Source organism: Mustela lutreola, chromosome 7 (genome assembly GCF_030435805.1).
Source record: "Mustela lutreola isolate mMusLut2 chromosome 7, mMusLut2.pri, whole genome shotgun sequence".
Taxonomy (NCBI): Eukaryota; Metazoa; Chordata; class Mammalia; order Carnivora; family Mustelidae; genus Mustela; species Mustela lutreola.
In genome coordinates, this window is record NC_081296.1 from 40,920,833 (window position 1) to 40,941,929 (window position 21,097).

The 21,097-nt window shown below is 50.7% G+C and overlaps 1 protein-coding gene across 2 annotated transcripts in view; it reads left to right on the top strand.

The window, feature by feature from the left end:
- Nucleotides 1-335: 335 nt before the first annotated feature.
- Nucleotides 336-21,097, top strand: part of THSD4 (thrombospondin type 1 domain containing 4) — a 564,345-nt gene continuing 543,583 nt past the window's right edge. The window contains exons 1-2 of one of the 2 annotated variants that reach the window (XM_059180552.1): nucleotides 336-596; nucleotides 16,058-16,164. The gene's annotated coding sequence lies outside the window, so the exon portion shown is untranslated. The remainder of the gene's footprint in view (nucleotides 597-16,057; nucleotides 16,165-21,097) is intronic. The other variant, XM_059180551.1, reaches the window with a different exon arrangement.

A 21,097-nucleotide genomic window follows, 5' to 3' on the forward strand; every position in this document is an offset into this window, starting at 1 on the left:
CACAACCCAGGATATGATGAACCCGTAATTCAAGGCCTTCGACTATCTGCCCCTCTTTTACCTTCTGGTCTCAGCCCTTTTTCCTCTCCCCTAGCGGGTCCTGGTCGATCCGCACCATGCTTCACTCCGCTCTCGCCACCTTCCTGTCTAGACCGCCCTCCTCTTTATGGGATGATGTCCGTTGTTCCAGTACCCAGGGCTCAGTCCCGCTCCTGTTTGCAAGGGGCCCCTTCGCGGGGGTCGCGGGGGTGGAGTGGGGGCCGGTTCTTCCCGAGGCGGCCGCCAGGGGGCGACAGGAGCGGCTCCAGATGACAGCGGGAGGCCGCGAGTGGGGGAGGGAGGAGGGACCGAAGGAGCGCGGATCCCGGTTCTCCCGATCGCAAACTCCGAGCCACAGCTTTCCGCGTGCACCCGAGCCTCTGGCCGCCCGCTCAGCCCGACGCCGAAGCGGGGCGCAGCGGGAGCCCGTGCAGGGCGGGCGCGGGGCGGCGGCGGCGGCGGCCGTCCATGCGGCGTGCTCCGGGCTGCCGGGCGCCGGGAAGCACGCGGGGGCGAGGCGAGGCGGCCGCCGGCCGATCCGGGACGCGGACCGCCAGGTGAGCAGAGCCGCCCGTGCCGCGCGCCCCGCGCCCCCTGCGCCCCGTCCGCGCTGACCCGACCCGGCCGGGCCGCTGCCCTCCTCTCGGGCCCGCTCTGGGACCGCAGGACTCGAAGGCGCGGGCGCTGGGGCGCAGTGGGTGTGTCCGGGGCGCCGCGGGGCTGCGCCCACGCCGGGCTTGGGGAGCCAGCGCGCGCTAGGTCCGTGCCGACGGCTGTGCCGCCTCTCCTCCCCTTCGCTTCCATTCCTTTCGCTTCGCTTCCCTTCCTTTCCTTCCTTGGGGATTTACTGGTCACGGCGCCAGCACTCACCCTAACACCCTCCACCTCTGAAACTCTAGGGACAGCCAACTTGGGCCATTCCGTAGTCGGGGCCCTGCGTTCCCTGGGCCGGGGCCGAGGGGGACCGGCGAGTGCACACCCAGCCGATGCGCCCCGACCGAGCCTCGCCTCTGTTCTGCCCCGGGCCGGAGAGCTGGTCGGTCTCGGTTGGCGCGCAAGGAGCCCCGGCCCGGGGCCTCGGCCACGCCGTTTTCTAGAAAGCCTCAAATCCTTGTGTGTGTCTGAGCTAAGCCGCTGCAGCCCAGCGCCTCTGGGAGCCGGAGTGGATGGGTTGTTTCCGCCAACTCCGGACACTTCCTCAAGTGCAGCCCAAGTACCTGCGGTCCTTGGCGCGCTTATAGAACTGGCTGTTTCAGAAATAGCTCCTGGGGCTGCAGAGATCTGGAAGTTCGTATTTTCTTTTTTTTTCCTTTGAAATAACCATCAGCCCTAACTTGGGAAGGGAATTTCAGGGCGTTCTCAGGCCCACTTAGCGTCTGGAAATTGTGGGTCTGGTGTTTCCCAAGCAGTCCACACCCAGCCTCCCGCCCCCCACCCCACCCCACCCCCAGCCTCCCCTGCTGCTTATTAAATGTGCATGCTTGCGTCTCTTCAAGTCTCCTCTGTGCCCCCGTGGACCTGGGTAGCTGAAATGATTGTGGATGCCTGCTGGAATTCCGACTAGGAGACCTGGAGGGAGACCCGAGAGAGGTCCAAGGAGTCATCTTGTCTGACTTTCCTAGCAGCTGGAGGCACCAAGGCACAGTAACAGTCTAAAAATTTTTCAAAGATCACACAGCTCTTAAAACCTGCATTACCTGCGTCTGTCTTTGCTTCATTGATAAAGGGCTTAATAGATCTTCCTGGGTCTCAATATGCAAGGAAGCAAACATTTTAAATATGCAATTTAAATACGGTACTACTCAATTCCTACAGATTTTTGTTGGCATCATAGTTGAATTCCTTAGAAAACAAAATCCTAGTCCTGGAATTAATGCGAGGAAGCAGATGGGAGTCCTGGGACTTTCCTATAACCCTCTGCAGTGCTGGAGCAGGGATTTCCCAGAGGTCCTGGCCTGGGAAGTGGGTTCGGGTGATCAAGAATCCTGGAGGCCCTACAGAATGAGGCACCTGGCTGACCTCTCCAGAGGAGGGCTGGTCAGGTGAGGTCACCTGACCTCCCTGCCCCGCCCAACTCCCAGAGGGCACTCGGATTGGTTTTTATCTCCCTGTCACTATCTCCTACCCTGAAGAAATCTTTCTAACTGGCTGCTAGGGAAAAAATGAGTAAAATTAAATACAGTCCGGAGTTTGGGAGTAAGATCAGGGCTGGATGTTTTAACTGAGAGTTTTTTCGGGGTGGGGGGTTGTTTGTTTTGTTTTGTTGCCTGGAAATGCTTATTGTGATTGCAGCCAATTATTCTAAAGAGTGGTGGGGCACGAACCCCCCATCCCCTTCTCATCCGGCATTTCCCCGCATAGTACCCTTTGCCTCCTAATTGGCTGGCAGTCTGAGTGTTTGAGTGCCCTCAATGCCCCTATTCCGTCCCCCACGTTTATAGCGCGTTCATTACCAAGTTCCTTCCACATTCTTCTGTGATATGTGGGATCATTTTCCTGTCTCTCTCCTCTCTGCTCCCTCCATAAACCATGTCCACGTTACAGTAATAATCTCCCCTCTTGACTCCCAGCCACGAGTCACTTTTCTCATTTCAATCCATCTTCTTTCATGCTGACAGATTAATATTCCTAAAATTCTGATTTTGCCACATCATTCCTCTCAAGAAATCACAATGGCTCCCCAGGATTCACTTCTATTTAATTCTTGTCCAGCTGATTTTTTTGAGCATCTGCTGTCTTCCAGGGACTGGTATCATGTGCTAAGGCTTAAACTCAGAACAGGACAATATCCATGCCCTGGATCTGTTGACAGCCTAAGAGATGATAAATAGCCACCCAGGAGAGGAAAAGATGTTAAAAAAAAAAAAAAAAAAAAAGTAACCACGAAACAATGAAGAACCTTGGGAATACCAATGAGGGAGAGTCTTTTCTTGCATGGGAGGAGCTAGGACAATTACAGCTGGGCTTTGCAGCATGAAGAGGAGTTCAAGGAGATGGGAAAGGCTGGAAGGAGAGAGGGCATAGCAGACAGAGGAAGAGATTGAGCAAAGACCTAGCGACATGAACGTGCTGGTGTAGACATGGTAGCCAAGGCCAAGGATTAGTCTTCATCTGGGCAGTGGGAACTATCTTAATTCACTGGAGAAGTCAGTTTCGAAGGGCTGGAGAGAGCTGATTCAAGAGCCGCCCACCTCTTCCCTGATGTCCCCGGTGTCTTTATGATGGGCTTGTGTGCACTCTAACGGCGGCTCAGAATTTCGGTTCTGCCAGAAAGTACACCCCAGCCTCTCTTGCACACACCTGTCTCAGTCTTCCCTGAACCCAGCTGAAGTCCTCCCCCGCCTCCTTTGCATTTACTACTTACACAGCCTGGACACGTCCAGGGCGGGCCGGCCTCATCTCCCAGGCCCCTGAAGTTTCTCCAGAGTGGCCCCTGGGCTTCTCCTTCCTGAGCCTTTCCAGGCTGCGTAGCCTGGTGCCAGCCCACGGCCAGCTCTTGCTGGCCTGACAGCATGGCTGTGTCGACGCTTCCTTCCCAGCTTCCTTCCTGTCTCTTCTCTTCCCTCCCTCCACCATCTCTCCTTTTCTGTGCGTGCAGAACTGTGATAGTTATCTACATCTGCTTAGATGTGAGGGGACCATATTACTGACTCTTGTCTGTAAAAACAGTGATGAGCCGTGTTAGGCCAGAAGTTGTAGTGTGACACGGGCAGGCGCCGGGAAGGGGGAGGCTCTCTGGCTGGAGGAGACTTCGTGGACTCTTGCCCTCTTTTGGACCCCCCACTTCCCTCCCCCTCTGAGGACCTGTGAGCTGACGCTGGGACCCCTTCCTCACTTCTGCGCCTGTGTTGCCCTTTTTTTCTCTCTCCAGGCCTTCAGAACTGACTTCTCTGGTTTCTGGAACCTCGCTGGCCCAATGAACTCATTCAGGTCACGTTTTGTGAGCACTGGGGTGTGCTCTGCCGGATGCCTTAATCCTCCCAGCAACCTGTGAGGGAGACGGTATAATCTGAATTTTACAAGGAAGAAAATTCCAGCTTACTTGCCTTAGGTCAACAGCTCAGGTTTTGAACCTCAGTCTTAGAACCCGGCTCTCCGTCAGGTGCTCTTTCCACCGTCTCACTGTTCCCTGAAAGGGTTGTCTGTGGGACATCGGAATCCGAATTCACATTGGCTAGGAAGACACCAGATTCCAGGGTGGAGGCTGGCCTGGGAGTTGGCATTGTTTAAAGACTGCCTCAACTGATTGTTCTACACGCTTGGTGTGAGGACCACTGCCTTAGGCTGCCTTCACAGGGAGGTTCTGGTGACAGGTGGTGAGCTGATCAATCACTTTATCCTAGGTCACAGGGTGACCTAGGTGACCTTTTTAACAGAGGCCTTGACCTTGACTCTAAGGAGTGAGCAGTGGTGCATCATGGCCCCAGCCAGGCGGAGACAGAGAGCCCTGTTTCAGTCAAAGGGAATCTCTGTTCAGTCCTGTAAACATGCCCCATCCCCTCTCTGCAGAGGTACACAAGCCCAGCCCCACCAGGCTCCTTGTGGATCTATTTCTTGGCCTGGGCAAGGCTCAGGGAGCAAGATCAGGTAGGTTGGTTTGAAAGCCCCAGGTTTTCTGAGGTTAAAAAATGAGCTGGGACCACCCCCTCCCCATAAGGCCAAACACGACATGCTAGCCCCTCACTTCCTTGGCCTGGTAAGTCTCACCTCCCTTGCCAGAGTGGGGTCTGGTCACCAACACATCCCCTTTATTCTATAAGCCTTTAAGTCACAGTTTCTGGTGCGTGTGACAGAGGGATGGCCAAAAGCCATCTGGAGTCTGGTATGGGGACCAGTGCGTAGGCCCGCTGAGCATTAGGGAAAGGCCAGCATGGAGTAGGAGCTCGGTGCCTGTTCTCACCCTGTTTTTCTCACCTTCTGTGTACCCAGTCAGGGTCTGACAGGCAGGCAGCTCTCAGTATGTGCGCTAAATATAATCTCAGCCCCCCAAGTCCAGGGGGTTTGTGTCTGAATAATTGTCCAAATATGGGAGATCAACACTTATACTGCATAATAATAGTAGCAGTAGTAGTAATAGTAGTAGTAGTAGTAATGAATTATCCATTCAATAGCCTCTCCCCACTCCACTCCCTTCCCCGGTTCCCTTGAGATCCCCCAAGGGAGAACCTCAGAAACAGACGAGCAGGGTGTTCTCTGTTGCTGGTTAGCTGTCCTGGGAGAGCGGCCACTTTCTGCTCATCTCCTCTCTTTCTACCTCACCTTCCCACGGAATGGACTGTGCCCATCTCTGTCCCCTCTGGTGAGCCCTACAGAAGCAGGTCCCTTCAGTGATGCTCCGCGGTATTCTCCCACGGCCCCTCTCCCCTCGGGCGTGGTCCAGAAGAGCCGGAGAGCCGGAGAGCCGGGCCCTCGATGCAGGAAGGTGACCCTGGGCAGCTCCGGGGCCCGGGCTGGGCAGCAGGCGGGTCCGCCCCACCCTCCCTGCCAGCTGGCGGGCTGCCTGAGGGCTGGCCAGGAGTGAGGACCCAAGTAATGAGTGATTAATGGGCACCCCATCTAATCTCCTGCCAGGGGAAATGAAGGGCCAGCCATGGGTTGGGGCGCGTCTTGACCTGCTCCAGGTGGGCTTGGAATGCACCCAGCTCAGGATGGGGATTAAGGCTTGAAAGACAGAGGAAATGAGATGTTAACCCTTTGGGCCGTGGCCCTCTGAGCCCCAGCAGGGAAATCACGAGGGAATTATCTACAGGCATCTGATGAAAGGGGAGCATGGCCTTTGATTTATGGCCTGGATGCAGCCATGTGACTACCAGGCGTTGAGGGGGCGGTCCGGGGCGACAAGCCACACCTCGGACTTAACCATTTTTCTTGGAGGCTCAATCAAGAGAGATTACTTTCTTTTGAACATGGATACACGGACAGCTGGGAGACGGCTCTACCTGATTCCTTCTTGGAAACCTTCCGATCCTATCAGCAAATTACAAATTGGTAGTTGCCGAACAGACTTTTCCTCCCAAAAGGCAGTGCCTCTGACCACGTGGCATTTTAAGGCAGAGAGGAGGGCATGTGGCTCTGGCTGGTCCACATCTCCAGTAGCAGGGTCCACCTTCTCCTGGATGGGGCGGCAGCGCAGGGATGCTGAGGTTGGGAGCCTCGGGGACCCAGCTTCCTGGGCTCTGACTCGGCCTCCGCCAAGCTGTGGCATCCTGGACAGTTTCCTTGTGTGCTGTAGTGTCCCGGTCTGTGAAAAGAGGGTGATAAGAGCACAGATCCGGGTAAGATGCGTGGGCGTGTAACGTGTTCACAGCAGCCTTAGACCCCTGGGAGTGCCATCGTGTTCCCCGGGCTTCTCGAGCTGAGCCCAGAGATCATGGCTTCTCTGGGAAAGGCATGAGAGCATCTCCTCCGGATCTCCAAAACTTGCTGTGGGGGAGCTGACGACGCTCTCTCTGATTGATCTCGCTTGTTTGACCCCTGACCCTCACGTGCCTTGAATTCTGGCCCCCCTCTACTCTCCCTCTGCTGCTGGCTCCTAGCCTCCGGCTGCCCTTTGGGTGACACTGCCCTGCCCCTCGCCCCCTGCCTCCATGCTTGGCATCCGGTCGCAGTGGATGGCCAGGGACGCCTGCCTCGTCCTCTTGCCGCATGCCCACTGCCGGCCAGCTCTGCCCGTGGCCCGCCGTGCTGTGACCTGACAGCCCCAAGCAAAAAGGCTGAGGGTAGAGAGGGCAGCTGCCTTGCAAGCCGTATTAGGAACAGTGGAGACAGGCTGATCCAGACGCAAGTCACAGCTCTGTCCCCTGTTCTGGTTTCTCTGAGCTCCCATTGCCTCATCCTTGATTGAGGCTAATAATAGTAGCACTTATCTAATGGTTGGGAGGAGGGTCACAGCCGGCAGTGGACAGGAGGCCCTTTGGACTTCAGGGGGTGGTGGGGCTTTACTGCTGGTTATAAGGTGAGCCTTCGGCATGGAGCAATGTCTTCAAGCTTTGAATATCTTTACATGGTGTGCACTGACATCCTGGCCTCTGGCTCTATTTAGTGTCTTCGTCAAAACAGGCAAGTACCCAGGGCCTGCTTGACTCTAGTGATGTTTCGGTCAAGGCGGAGGGTTTCATTTTGCTTGAAGTCCAAGGGATCTTCTGGCCTGCTCAGGAGAAGGAGCTGCTGTTTACAGAGCTCTGTATAAGGTTCTGGGACTTACCAGCATTAATTTATTGCATTCTTTCAATAATTCTTGTGAGCTAGACATTGTTATTCCTGTTCTACAGTCTAGAAAAGTGAGGCACAGAGAGGTTAAGGAACTTGAGTCTGCCCACACAGCAAGTAGATGGCAGAGTGATGTTTGACTTTCTAAGCATCTGATTCCAATGGGCCAGTTAGTGCCTCAATCTAATTGGAACCCACTGGAAAGTCGAATGGTAACTCCTTAAAAGTCTAATTATGACCCACTTATGATTCTTTAAAAGTTGAGATGTAATTCACTTACCATAAAATTAACATTTTATTTTATTATTTTTAAAAGAGTTTTAAATTTATTTATTTGACAGAGAGAGAGACAATGAGAGAGAGAACACAGCGAGGGGGGGGGGGGAAGCAGGCTTCTCGTGGAGCAGGAAGCCCAATGAGGGGCTCAATCCCAGGACCCTGGGATCATGACCTGAGCTGAAGGCAGACGCTTAACAACAGAGCCACCCAGGCGTCCCTAAATTCACCATTTTAAAGTGTGCAATTCAGTAGTTTTTAGTTTATTCACGGAGTTGTGCAGTCATCACCCATTATGTAATCCCAGAATATTTTCATCACCTTCAAAAGTAACCCCGTGCCCATTAGAAGTCACTCCCCACCCTCTCTCCTCCCCAGCCCCTGGAAACCATTCATCTCCTCTCTCTCTCTCTGGCTTCTGGACATTTCAGATAAATGGAGCCCTAACAACATCTTCTTTCACTGAGATTAATGTCTTCATCCCTCCTGAAGTACGGATCAGTCCTTCATTCCTTTTTATCACCACATAACCCAGTCTTAAAGTAAAATATAAGGTGATTTTGCTTAGAGAGGGAATGGAGTATCGGCCTCCGAATAGACGCAGCACACGGGCTCGCATGTTTTCCTTTTGGCAGGTGGAGCGAGTGTGGAGTGTGGGCAGGTGCGGGCCTGGCTGGCTGGCTGCGCCTGGGACCAGCTGCTGTCCTCCAGATACCTTGCTGCGCTGCCCTTGGCTCATGCGGTCGGTGGAGTCTGTGGGAGACGTCCTGGCGAGGTGGCGTGGGTGCAGTGGACCTGTGCTTGGGAGAAGCCGGCCAGGGGTGGGGGGCGGCTTGAGAGTGACCTTTGCCTGAGTCTCTCTAGGGTGGGTGCTGCATGGGCATCTTAGCAGCTGCACAGTCAGCTGTGACACCTGGGACCCAGGTGGCCTGCAGTGGCAAACAAGGCCTGCTGATGGCGGCTCCGCTGATTTGCTGCTTAAGTTTCTCAGTATCGGACTTGATTTTTGGGGGGTTACAAAGACAAGGTGTATTTATTGTAGAAAACTTAGGAAATAACAGAAAAACACAAATGACCCATAATTCCCCAAACAAGGATGACTATTTTTTTGTAATGTGTGCCTTTGTAGTCTCTTTCCGTGCGCGCGCACAGACACACACACGCAGAGTTTTATAACATTGGTATCATGCTGAACATATTGTTTGGTTCACTACTTTTTTCCACTTCACAGTAAGTCATAAACCTTTTCCCTAGATACTAAATATTCAGTATTCTTCTGAAACACGATGTTCTTAATGGCTGCAGAGTATTTTTAGAAATGTTACTATTTGCTTAAATGACCCTCTCTTTGGCGACATGTTGATTATTTTCAGTGTTTCAACATTATTCACAAATAAAACTGCTTGTTCCGTGCATGTTTGGGATACTTCTATAAATGCATTAGTGCTCTTTGAGGGACATACTATACAAAGACTCCAAAGGTATTTGATACCTATGGGCCAACCGGCCTTCCAGAAACACTGTATAATTTATGATTCCACAAGAAAAATTTTTTTAACTTGAGTTTATATGTAACTTTACCAAAGCATCCCTCCCTTCCTCCTCTTTCTCTGTCACTTCTGTTTTCTCCTTGATTTGCCTGGAAGGACACGCACATCTGTCTTTTTTAGAGACTATGATTTTGTGTAAACATTTCTCTTAACCTAGTCAGGCTTCCCATTTTTAGGCATAAATGACGATTACCATCATTTTAGTTCACAGTCTGGTTTGTTCTCTAGTTTTTCCCTAATCAAAAAAATCGGGGCTACCAATGTCACTGTTCAGCCTGCTGGTACGGCGTGTCGTGTCCTTGCCCTCCGTGTCTCATGTTCTGTTTGGGAATTCATTTCCCATCCATGGAATGACCAAGTCCAAAGCCGGAGCCATGCTCACAGCGTTCCGCGCTGCTCAGGGGTGCTGCGGAGAAAATGCACCTGGGAGGTCAAGGTGGGGATGCTGAGAAACAAAAGGGGGGCCTGTTTTCTGTCTTCCCTTCCCTTTCCCTCTTGGGTTCTGTTCTGCGCTCATGCGGGCACCGGAGGAACTCAGCACCTCACTCCGGGCAAGAGGCGCGGTGAGGGGCGGACTCCCCGAGTTCCGCACAAGAAGTCATGTCAGCGTTCGTCCGGTGCTCACCTGGAAATGGAATGACAGCCGTGTGCCGTCTTTGGTGGCTGGCTGCTTTCTCTCCGCAGAGCGGGGGCAGAAGGTTTTGGCAGCTTCTGATGTCCTGTTCTTCTGCCCTGGGGGTCCTGTCTGGGCAGCACCATGCAGTCCCTTATTCCTGGTTCCAGTGCTTTCTGAGCCTCGAGGCGCCTCAGGTAACTTCAACCTGTGTTGTCAGCGGTGTGAATCCCAGTCCTGACTCTGCCACTTATAGCCCGTGTGGCTGGGGACAGCTTAACCTCCTTGAACATCCGCTTCCTTGTGTGTGAAATGGATCAGGAGTCACAGGTGTGACTGGTCAGAGTTAGAGGAGACAGTGTTCGTTCATCTCCACTGAAGTGAGGGGCTTCCAATGTGCCTTACTTACCATCTTAAAGATAAAGCAGACGGTCTCCCTGCCCTTGGCGGGGGTACTCACAGCCTTGGGGAGGGGCCAGGCGGAGAGGATGATGGGTGTGATAAACATTTTGCAGGAGGAAGGCTGGGGGCCAGCAGAGGGACATCAGATTCTGACTGGCGGGAGTTCAGAGACCCGAGGGGGTCCCTCGCCTTAACAGGGAAACCATGTGGGCGGAGGGGAAGGAAATAGAAGGCTCTTGGATTGATGGGAGGGCGGCTTTCTTGAAGACCTCCCAGGATTCAGATCTCTCCTAATTGACTTACTTTGTTCCCATAAAATAAACGTAAAGAGCAGAGCGTGTGGCCGTGCTCGATACATTTCTCAGAAAGTGTCGTTCTGCTCCGATGTTGCTTTCCCCGTGGGGGGTCAGCGTTATCTCTACTGTGGCTCCGTGGACTCATTCATAAGTTGCTGAGGATCCCGTGATGGCTCTTTAGCTCCCTGAAGAGCTGGTGGTGGTGGTGGTTCCTCGTTATCTTGTTGTGTTTTTAATCTGGCAGCACCGTTTGACAGAGGGCCTCGATCAGGGTCCGGCACACTTTTTTCATAAAGGGCCAGGGAGTTAGTGTTTCTGCTTTGCAGGCTGGAGGGGCTTTGTGGCAAGAAATCACCTCTGCCTTTGGAGCAGGAGAGGACGATAGACAGGACTTAAAGATGTGGACCAGCCTGTGTTCTAGGGAAACCTTCTTGTTGTTTTGTTTTGCGGATGCTGCAGTTTGAATTTCATGATTTTTATGTCCTTAAGTAGTATCTTTCTGATTTTCTCTATTTTTTTCTAGTTCAGAACAGGCAGCGGGTCAGGTTTGGCTCCCTGGGCAGGGGTTTGTTGACCCCTCGCCTAGATGATTATTATGCCTGAGAATTGTTTTCAATTATAACAAGAGTGAATGTTAAAATCTCCCAGTAGTTAACAAAAGCACTCGCCCAAGTTTGAGTGCTTGTAAGAGGATGTAACTTAATTCACGAGTTCTCTCAAACGATGGTGGGCATTTATCATCTTGGCTGATGCCAAGGTGGGCAACGACTTCGCCATGGCCTGTAATTCTTTAAGCAGTTATTCTTGTGAGTTAAAAATATTTAATCGTATTATTTCAAAAATTTGGGCATCCAATGACTTTATTCACGTTGTTATGTCATTCCATCCCCTGCTTCCAGTTGTAGCCCATGAAACTGTTTATTATCCTATCCTGTTGCAGAGTCTGGCAGTTCTGCCTGTCCCTCAACAGCGTGATGACCTGTGGTAGGGGCCTTGGAACTTGACTTTGGCTGGATTTTCTACTGCAGAGTCCAGGGGAAGGCATGGGAGGAGGACCCAGGCGTATGTCTGGCACATGGTGAACATGGACTAAACTTTTGTTCCCTCGCTTCCCTTTCTTTTCCTCCCCACCCAAAAGCTCTGTGTATTTGGTCAGCCCCCAAACCTGCTGAGCCTCTTTGAAACTGTGGCTTTGCTTCTTTCCACGTGCAGTAAAGTCACTAACCTTTTTAAATGGAAATGAAAACAAAGGCTGTTAGAAAGCAGTTCCCCCTCCCGGGTCACCAGCTTTCCTTTGCAGAAGAATAAGCAGTGCTGGGCTGAGACCACCAGCCGGCCAGCCGGCCAGCCGGGGCCAGACCAGAGAGGCCCTGGGTCTGGGAAAGGCGCCTCCAGCTGGGTGCAGACTCAGCTCTCCAGCCAGGAGTGGGGGGACGCCTGGCCTGCTGGCTGCTCCGAGGTCGGCAGCTCCTGGGTGTATCTTGGTTTCAGGGATTCCAATGGTAGGAAAGCCAGGATCCTCTCCAGATGGAAGACCACCAGCCCCGAAGGTGACCGTGATGCTGTAGCTCTTGGCTTGCGAGTATGCTTTTGCTGTATGTGTTGGACGGAAGACCTGTCTTGAGTAGACGTATGTTTGTGTTGTTTCGAGGATAATGGTGCATACCCACGTGTGCTTTCTGGCCTGGGGTCTGGTGGGATGTGAAAGAAGGCAGCCACTATCCTTTGGCTGGTGCGACTTTTCGTTATTGCTTTGGCTGGGGGGCTGACTTCTTCCTGTGCCTTAGGAGCTCTTTGGTTTACAGACAAGTGATCTTGGAGCCAGGGGCCTGGGTGTTGAGCCCTGACTTTGCACGAACTTGCCAGATGACCTCCAGCCATACATTCTCCATCTCATTCTTCATTCCTAAGTGCATGGTGACAACCTAGACCATTTCTGAGGGCTTTTTTCTCAGTTGAGCTATATGGGGAGCCTGGACTTTCGTTCCCATCCAGCATCAATAAGACATCCATCCCTCTCCCCAGTGGGGTGTTCAGACATGGCCTCGTGGAGAGTCAGGACTCAACACCACCTGGTAACGAGGCTATTCGTTCCCCTTTACCTCCCACCAGTGGTGCCAGTGGAGGCCATATAAGGTACAATAGTAAGGCATTCCTACCCCTTCCAGCCAGGGAAGGGTGAGTGGGACATGCTGGAGAGCTGAACTCCCATCCCTGCTCAGCAGTTATGATGGGTTCCCCTTCCCCTGCCAACGTCAGTGGAGGCCAAGTGGCACATCTGGGCTTCCATCTCCCCTGGCCAAAATGATATGGGGTCCTCCTTCCCCTGCAGGAGCAGGCTCAAAGGCAGCCAGCTATAATGGGAGGTTTAAGTAAGATCTAGAGCCTCATAACATGATACCTAAAACATCTAGGTTTTGATTGAACATTACTCATCACACCGAGAACCAGGAAGATCTCCAACTGAATGAAAAAGGACAATCAAGGCCAACACCAAGATGATGGAGATGTGGGAATTATCTGGCAAACTTTAGAGCAGGCTTCATAGAATGATTCAGGGAGCAATGAACATGCTTGAGACAAAGGAGGAAAAAAAAAGGAAGTCTCAGAAGAGAAATAGCGGACATGAAGAAGAATCAAATGACAGCTTTCGAGGTGAAAAATAAAATAACTGAAATAAAATCTCATGGGGATGGACTTAACCACAGAACGGAGATGACAGAGGAAAAAAAAAAAAATCACTGAATTTGAAGATGTAACAATAAAAATGACCGGATCTGAGCCACAGAGAGAAAACAGACAGGGGAAGGGGGGAAAGGACAGATCCTCAGGGAGCTGTAGGACTATAATAATGTCTCTGAAATCCTAAGGCAGAAGAAAGAAGGTGGGACTGAAAAATACTCAGTGCACTAAAACTTCCTGGGGTTAGGCTAAGGTACAGACCCGTAGAAATCAGGAAACTTTAGTGACTCTCCAACAAGTTAAACCCAAAGAAATCCATACCATGGTACATTGTAGTCAGACTTCTTAAAATAATTTTGCAGAAGAAAAATGAAGTAGGAGGAATTTGTCTACCAGGTTTCAAGGCTTCAGTAGCTACACAGATCCAGACCGTGTCATGTTGGCAGTGGGACAATCGCATAGGTGAGTGGCACAGAGTAGAGAACCCAGAAACATGCCCATCTGATGGTTGAAAAAGGTTCACAGGGAAATCAGAGACACACTGTAAGGACCTCAGTGAGGAGCGGGCTGATCCTGGTAGAAGATGGAGTGGAGAGGAAAGAGCCCTGAGACAATGATCAGAGAGGTCCAGAGTCCTTTCCATGCATGCACAGCTCATTCATAGAGGCTGAGTTACGGTTGATCTTTTTCTTGTCCTGGTTTGGGTCACAGGGAGCATCAACAAAGCAGACACAAGAGACAGGAAGAGTACAGATTTGCATGGCCACTGACACTAGAGAAAAAGGCTATGGTAACGGTTTCTTTCTTCTACAGCCAGTGCCCTTGTATTGTCCCCCTTGACCTCTGTGTGACCTCTGACTCCAATGACTTGCTTCTCTTGGTTTCCTTAAGTATATTTCCTAATTCATGACATGGCTGTCTGTTTCACATTATCGTAATCTTTTGATCACAGCACCTGATTTCAGCTTTGCCTAATACCGGTCCATCACAGAATTGTGTAAAGGAAGTAAGAGTCATTTGCTAAGCTTCTGCTTCTTTCTGTGAAGACATATGGAACCTCTCGGCATCCACGACACAGCAGTGATTGCTACAAATCATTGACTAGATTTCTATCACTTAAAAAAATAATGACATAATTCAGATGTCAATGCAGAAGAAGCCCCAAGAGCCAAGCAAAAAAAAAAAAAAAGGCAACTCCTTTCCCCTCGATATTCAGAAGCACTGAGGGCAGAGCGTGTGACTGGCTGATTGGTGGTGACCGAGCAGTACGAAGCCGGGATGTGTTCTGGCTAGGCAAATGCGTGTGGGTCCTGAGGACATCTCCAGGACTCAAGGCCAAAGCCGCCCTGCCGTGAGCAGTGCGGAACACAGCCTCACACACAGTGGCTCCCCGCTGCTGAGGCCTGTGCTGCAGTCTGAGGGTTGTGCACTAGGTCAGTGTGAACACGAGAGCTTCCTGGAAATGTGTATTTGAGGGAGTGCATTCAGGAGTCGCGAGAGACTGCTTTCCAGTGGCCGGGATTCGAATCCTGCCGCTCACTCACTAGCTCTGGGACTGCGGACATAGTGCCTCACTGCTCACAGCCTCAGCTTCCCTTCTTGTATAATGGGGAGGTCGAGGGCACCTACCTTCTAGGGTTGTCTTGAGAACATATATAAACGTGCCTAATTTTATAGAGAATTTTTTTCCTGGAAAAATACCACATGCACTATCTTCCTCCCAGCGCTGAAGTCTCACCTGGACCCATTTTGTAGACGAATGAGGTAATTGCCCTCTAGGAATCTGTTCTTTTAGAGTTAGTGCATCTGGTCCACTCTCCTTCCCCGACAGGAAAAAGGAGCCAAGGCTCAGCCTGAGCCAAAGCTGCCATTAGTCCCATGGCCACCTGTCTCTGACCAAGCTGGTTTTTGGAATGAGCTGGATGATCATCTGGGAGAGGTCCTGGGCAGCCGGTCTGTGGTTCTCAGGCAGAGCTCAGCTGTGGGAGTCTGATCTTGTTTCCTTTGATAACTACAATGCGGGGATTACAAACTGCTCTTGGCAAAGGGTGCTGGGGAGAGATGGAGTCCTGAGTGGGGAGGAGGGCTGGGTCTGTTTCTGGGTGTTTTTGATCCCTAGGTAGGGGTGGCCAGCAGCCCATCACAGCTGTTTATTTGCATATTGGAGGCTTCGGGAGGGGGCTGGAGACTGTCATCAATAATGTTAATTTCAGAAAGCCTTAACAATTACCATGGAAGCAAAGTGGCTGTTCAGGGCCTGGGCTGGGCAACAGTAGCTTGGAAACACAGTGTGATCACTTGGAGAGAAAGCCCTCCAAGTGAGACTGAATGTAAATTCTTTCTGTCATCACAGAGCACCTACTGTGCCCCAGGCGCTGTTCTAGTCTTCAGAAAGTAAAAAACAAGCCTTTTAGAAGAGCCTGTGCTCTTCCGTAGTTCTGTGTTAGAAGGGTGAAAGACAAATGCAAGTCACAGTGATACACTGTGACAATTGCTAGACTGGAGTTCTGCTGGAGACTTACTGGGAAGTAAAGACATTTAACCACATTTATCAAGTGCTGTAATCAAATGACTACGTAATATTTGGGGAAAAGAAAAGATCTTCTGCCTGTGATCCATAGTATTGTGTCATTCGAAATTGAAAAAGCAACTTTGTACAGAAGCAGGAACAAATGGCTCATTTATTTTAAATCTCTTGCCTTCCCGATTTTTCTGACCTTGAATATTCTCCTTAGTTACCTGGGAAACGTTTTTTTAGGACTGAAAACAAATGTAAACCACACCAGTGTTAATGACCATGAAAATGATGCAATTTGTATTGAAATCCCTAACTAATCTGTGCTGATTACCAATTCCTCCAGGTAAGAAAGGAGGGGTAGGTGTTTTAGTAATTGAGTAACCGGCTGTAAATGTGTTTGCTTGAAAGTATCCAGGGAGTTTCAATGGCTCTTCAAACATTTTTTCCTAAATTGGATTCTGTGGGTTTGCAGGTTGGTCCGGGTCAGCCAGCAGTTTGCAGAATGGAGTCTCGGGAAGAAATGAATTATGTGGCTGAGTTTGCCTAGGACAGAGAAGAAAGGACAAGCCCTGCAAGGGGGTAGGACGCAAGAGCGAGCACAGAGGATGGGGAGGGAATGTTCTCGTGGCTGGCTTCGCCCCGCTGGAAGAGGCTGGAAATGGGACCTGGCTGGGAGGTTCCTGGGACCCTGGCCTGAATACCCAGTTGCCCCGGGCGAGATTCTGTGCAAGGGCTGTGGGGCTGTGGGGCAGGATGACAGCCACCAGAGGGCTTGGGAGGGGCGCGCCCTCCGTGGAGGCAGCACAGGTCTGTTGGGGAGGGGGAGCGGTCACCGTCTTCCTTCTGGTTCTAGGGCAGCCATTTGTTGACTGAGTATCCACAAGGGCAGAGAGAAATCAGTCCTGGGCCCTGTTGTCTAAGAAGTGAAAGTCACATGTCTCTGTTCTGATCTTTTAAGCCAGTCCTGTCTGGATGAGGGTTAGAAGGCGGTGTCAAATGATGATCTAGTGCATAAAATCTGGCCTCAGGCTGCCTGGATTTGAATCCTAACTCCCCTACCTACTAGCTGGCTGGCTCGAAAAAGTGACTTAACTTCCCTGTACCTCCATTTCCCTATGGTACTCCTTTCATAAGGTGGTTGTGAGGATAAAATGAGCTAAGGTATATCACGCATGGAGAATGACATTTGGCACATGGTAGCCATTGAGTAGATGTTTGCTAGCATCCTCAGCCTCATGATTATTATAATCTGAAACAATAGATTATTAAGTGGCTCATCTTGGTTTGCTTTGCTCTAAACGAAGCTCATGGCACAGTAAATATTCATGTCTTACAGTGTTTCATTTGCCAGCAAATTGGGGAGGCACACCTAGTCCCTGAGGGGAGCATCCATCCATCCAACCATCCATCCATCCATCCAACCAACCATCCATCCATCCAACCAACCATCCATCCATCCATCCATTTACTAAATGTCTAGCTGAGCATGAATCTCTGCTGGGTGGGAGGCAGCAAGTCTAATAGAATGAAAAAAGGACCAGCTCTGGTGTTGGTGATCTGTGCTCAAGTCCCAGGCCTACCCACCACCTACCCTATCGCCTCAGGTTTACTGTGAGGATTAAATCGCATGATTCATGTCCCATATCAGATGCTTAGTAAAAGCTGGTTCCTGACTCCTCTTCCCCTTGACTGATAATGGAAGACAGTCGTGGATTGGACAACGATGTTGGGAGCCTACATCCTGGTCCTTTCATCCATAGACAACTAGAATGTCAGGAGGCATGAAAACGGCTGGCCGCGGTCTGTGAGAAGAAAGTTGGCAGGAATGATGGCGGAGATGAACAAGGTGTTGGTAATGACAGGATAGGGCTGAACATAGGCCCAATCCTGAGGCTCTCATTCTGTCAGGACCTTCAAGGGGTGGCTTTCACAAAGGAAAGGGCAGCTTCTGAGACTTGCCCCCACTGCTTATTGAGTGTCTGAAACTGCCTCCTGGAATCCCTGGTCCTCATTCTTGGGGTGAGTCCCTTCCCCTGCCACAGGGAGTGGGGGTTTTGTTTGTGCGATTGGTTACTTTCCATCAAGGGAGTTCTAGAGGGAGAAGCGCAAGTGTGGGGGGAAGGCAAGGAAGTGGAACTTGACCCTGGATTTGGGGGGTGGCCTCGGAGTGGGTTTCTCAGAACCCAGACACGAGAGGCTGAGAAGACCCTTCTCTTCGAAGGTATGTGGAAATCGGGTGGGTTTTTCCAGGAGTTCTGGTCAGGCCATGAAGAGAACGGGAAGGAAAGATCCTCAGAGGTGGGCCTCTGGGGTAGAGGCAGCAAAACAGTGCCATTATCCAGGGCACGATGGCCTCTTCTGGGATCCGGAAGCATTTTCTGCCCCAGGTTAGACCTGTTGTAGCTCTTTTGGTCTCCACCATACTAAGCCTTGGAATCCCCTGACACTTCCTCCTGGTGTGTGGGGACTGTGACTTTAGCCTGACCTGAATCAGGCAACTCTTCTGCCTTCTTGCAGTATTTTTATGGAAAGGAGATAGGGTCTGGCCTTCATCGCCCAGGGAGTGTATGTTGGAACTTGATTGTTGGGTTTTTTGATCACTGTCAAGAAAAGTTATAAATCAACAGAAGCAAACCTCAAAAAGCAGAATCGGCTCCACAGAGAGCATGTTTCCTCAGCTCGCTAGCTTGGCACAGTGTTGCCAGATGAATTTTCGGGAAACTTCCCTCATCAAACCTCCCTGGTCCAGAACCTACAATGGCTCTTTTCGGCCAACTCATCAAAATTCTCCTGGTGTGGCTTTTCGGGGGCTTGGATAATGTGGCTTCACCTCATCTTCATGATTTTATCCTGCCTGATCAGTTAGAACCCTGCCATGACTTCTGGTCTTCCTGAGCAAGGGCATTTAAACCATTCCGTGATCTGTAGCGAGGCGCGGTTACCCTCCCCGTGTGCGATGGACACCGTGAGCTTCTCTGCTCTCTCACTTTTCTCTTTCAGGTGCACAGATTATGGGGCACCTGGGGGGCTCAGTTGGTTAAGCCTCACCTCTTGATTTTGGTTTGGGTCATGACCTCAGGGTTGTGAGATCGAGCCCTGTGTTGGGCTTCCCACTTAGCGGGGAGTGTGCTAGACAATCTCTCTCTCTGCCCCTCCCTCCCCTAAAATAAAGAAGTAAATTAAAAAAAAAAAAAAAAAAAGGGTAGGTTATGGCCCACAAAATTGATTCCATGACAGACTAAGGGGTTGTGACCCGCAGTTTGAAAAGTAGGACTGATTTAACACCACAGTAATCATGGAAGGACAAGTGAACCCAGGAAACAGAGCAGCTCCCAGCTCTGCTGGACAAGCTCATCAGCCATACCATGAGATAAAAGTAGCGGGGCACCTGGGTGGCTCAGTGGGTTAAAGCCTCTGCCTTCAGCTCAGGTGGTGATCCCAGGCTCCTGGGATCGAGACTCGCATGGGGCTCTCTGCTCTGCAGGGAGCCTGCTTCCTCCTCTCTTTCTACCTGCCTCTCGCTGACTTGTGATCTCTGTCTGTCAAATAAATTAATTAAATAAATGTTAAAAAAAAAAAAAAAAGTAGTGAATCAAGTCCGATTAAGAAGTTATTTAAAAATCATTCTAGGTTAGTGGCCTCCAGACGGTTTTGATTGCACCCTCCATTGGTAAAAAATGTTTACACGTGTAAGTCCCGGGTACTGTTTGGTTATTATCCTTTTTTAACTAATGTATGATATGACCACATAAAACATACATCCCAAATATACATTTTAAAAGGATGAGATTGGGACACCTGGGTGACTCAGTCAGTTAGGCATCTGGCTCTCGATTTTGGCTCTGGTCCTGATCTCAGGGTCACGAGATCAGGCCACACATTGGGCTTTGTGCTGGGTGTGGAGTCTGCTTGGGATTCTCTCTCTGCCCCACTCCCCGCCATATGTTCTCTCTTCTCTCTTAGAATAAAATAAAAGGAGGGGTGCCTGGGTGGCTCATCGGGTTAAAGCCTCTGCCTTCAGCTCAGGTCATGATCCCAGTGGGATCGAACCCCACGTTGGGCTCTCTGCTCAGCAGGGAGCCTGCTTCCCTCCCCCCACCCTGCCTGCCTCTCTGCCTACTTGTGATCTCTGTCTGTCAAATAAATAAATAAAATCTTTAAAAAAAAGAATAAAAGGATAAGATAAAGATGAAAGAAATCCCATTTTAAGATGACACGCTAATCATGATGGCTTCATTCTATTGTCAGCAAATGTCTGAAGGCAAAATACACAGAGAGGACAGGGTTTACAGTTCTTAGCAGTGACTATAAATCTATTTTCAAATTGTTTTGATAATTTAAGCTGTTTTTCTGGCTGACTTGTCAGATTTGGAAGCCATTTCTTTGCAACACATCTTCTTTCCTCAGCATCACCCTTCCTTTCCTGACAAACCCAGAAAAGCTCCGTTGGCACCTGGTTTTGCTACTTCCATCCACTGGAAGTCTGGAGGATGTCATCATTGGCACTTCCCTTTCCCTCATGCCCTTGGCGGTTCATTTACCACATGCTGGGGATTTTAGCTCTCCATAGGGGGTCGGGTCCTCTCACGTTCGCCTTCCACTGCCATGTTGTACCACACGGCTTCCCTCTTCCTCCCTGGTCCTCCCACGCCTGGCCTGTCCACGCAGGGCTTCCTCCCCCTGCAGTGTCCCCTCCGCACCTGGCTGACACCTGCCTACCCACCAAGCCCCAGCATAAACGTCACTTCCTCATTCGGACCCTTCCCTGACCAGTGCCCGGTATCCTTTCTGAGGCACCTTAGACTTCTTTCCAGGTGCTTAGTACAACTGTAATGTTCCTTCAGTTTCCGTGGTTAAAGTATGTAGTTAAAGTATGTAGTCCTCCGGCATCTGGACTCCGTTCCTTGAGGACAGAGACCATGGCTGCGGTGTCGCGGGTGCGCGCGCGCGCGCGTGCGTGTGTGTGTGTGTCCAGCACCCAGTTCGTGCAGTCTTAATATTTAATACTCACAACAACACTATGGTAGTTCGAAAAGGATCCCCACTTTACAGATGAGGACACTGAGAGACAAGAGTGGTAATGCCGAAGGTCAGCTGGTTCATGAACGAGGATGTTGGCCTCAAACCTGGGTCGTGCTGGTTATGGTGTATCGAGCTTGATTTGTGCCTAGGGTCTCTGGATAATACTGTTTACCCCGTGCTGTTCTAGATAACACTATCCTTTCCTCAGACAATTCCATGTCCTTAAATCTTATCTACCGAAGCTAGATTATAAAGCCAGAACTACACTCGCTCATCCTTTCCTTGAATCTCATAATAAGTAAATAATTGTTGATTAGTTGATTATTACTAGCAGCTCGGCAAAGATTTTGTCCTCCTCCCGAGTCAAATCCTGTCTTCGCACATACCCACTCCTCAGCCAAGAGCACGACCCTGCTTTGGATTCAGAGGAGTTTCAACTGTTCTAGTTTACACTTGTTGGCCTTCTTCCTGGTGGATCTCAGCTGACTTC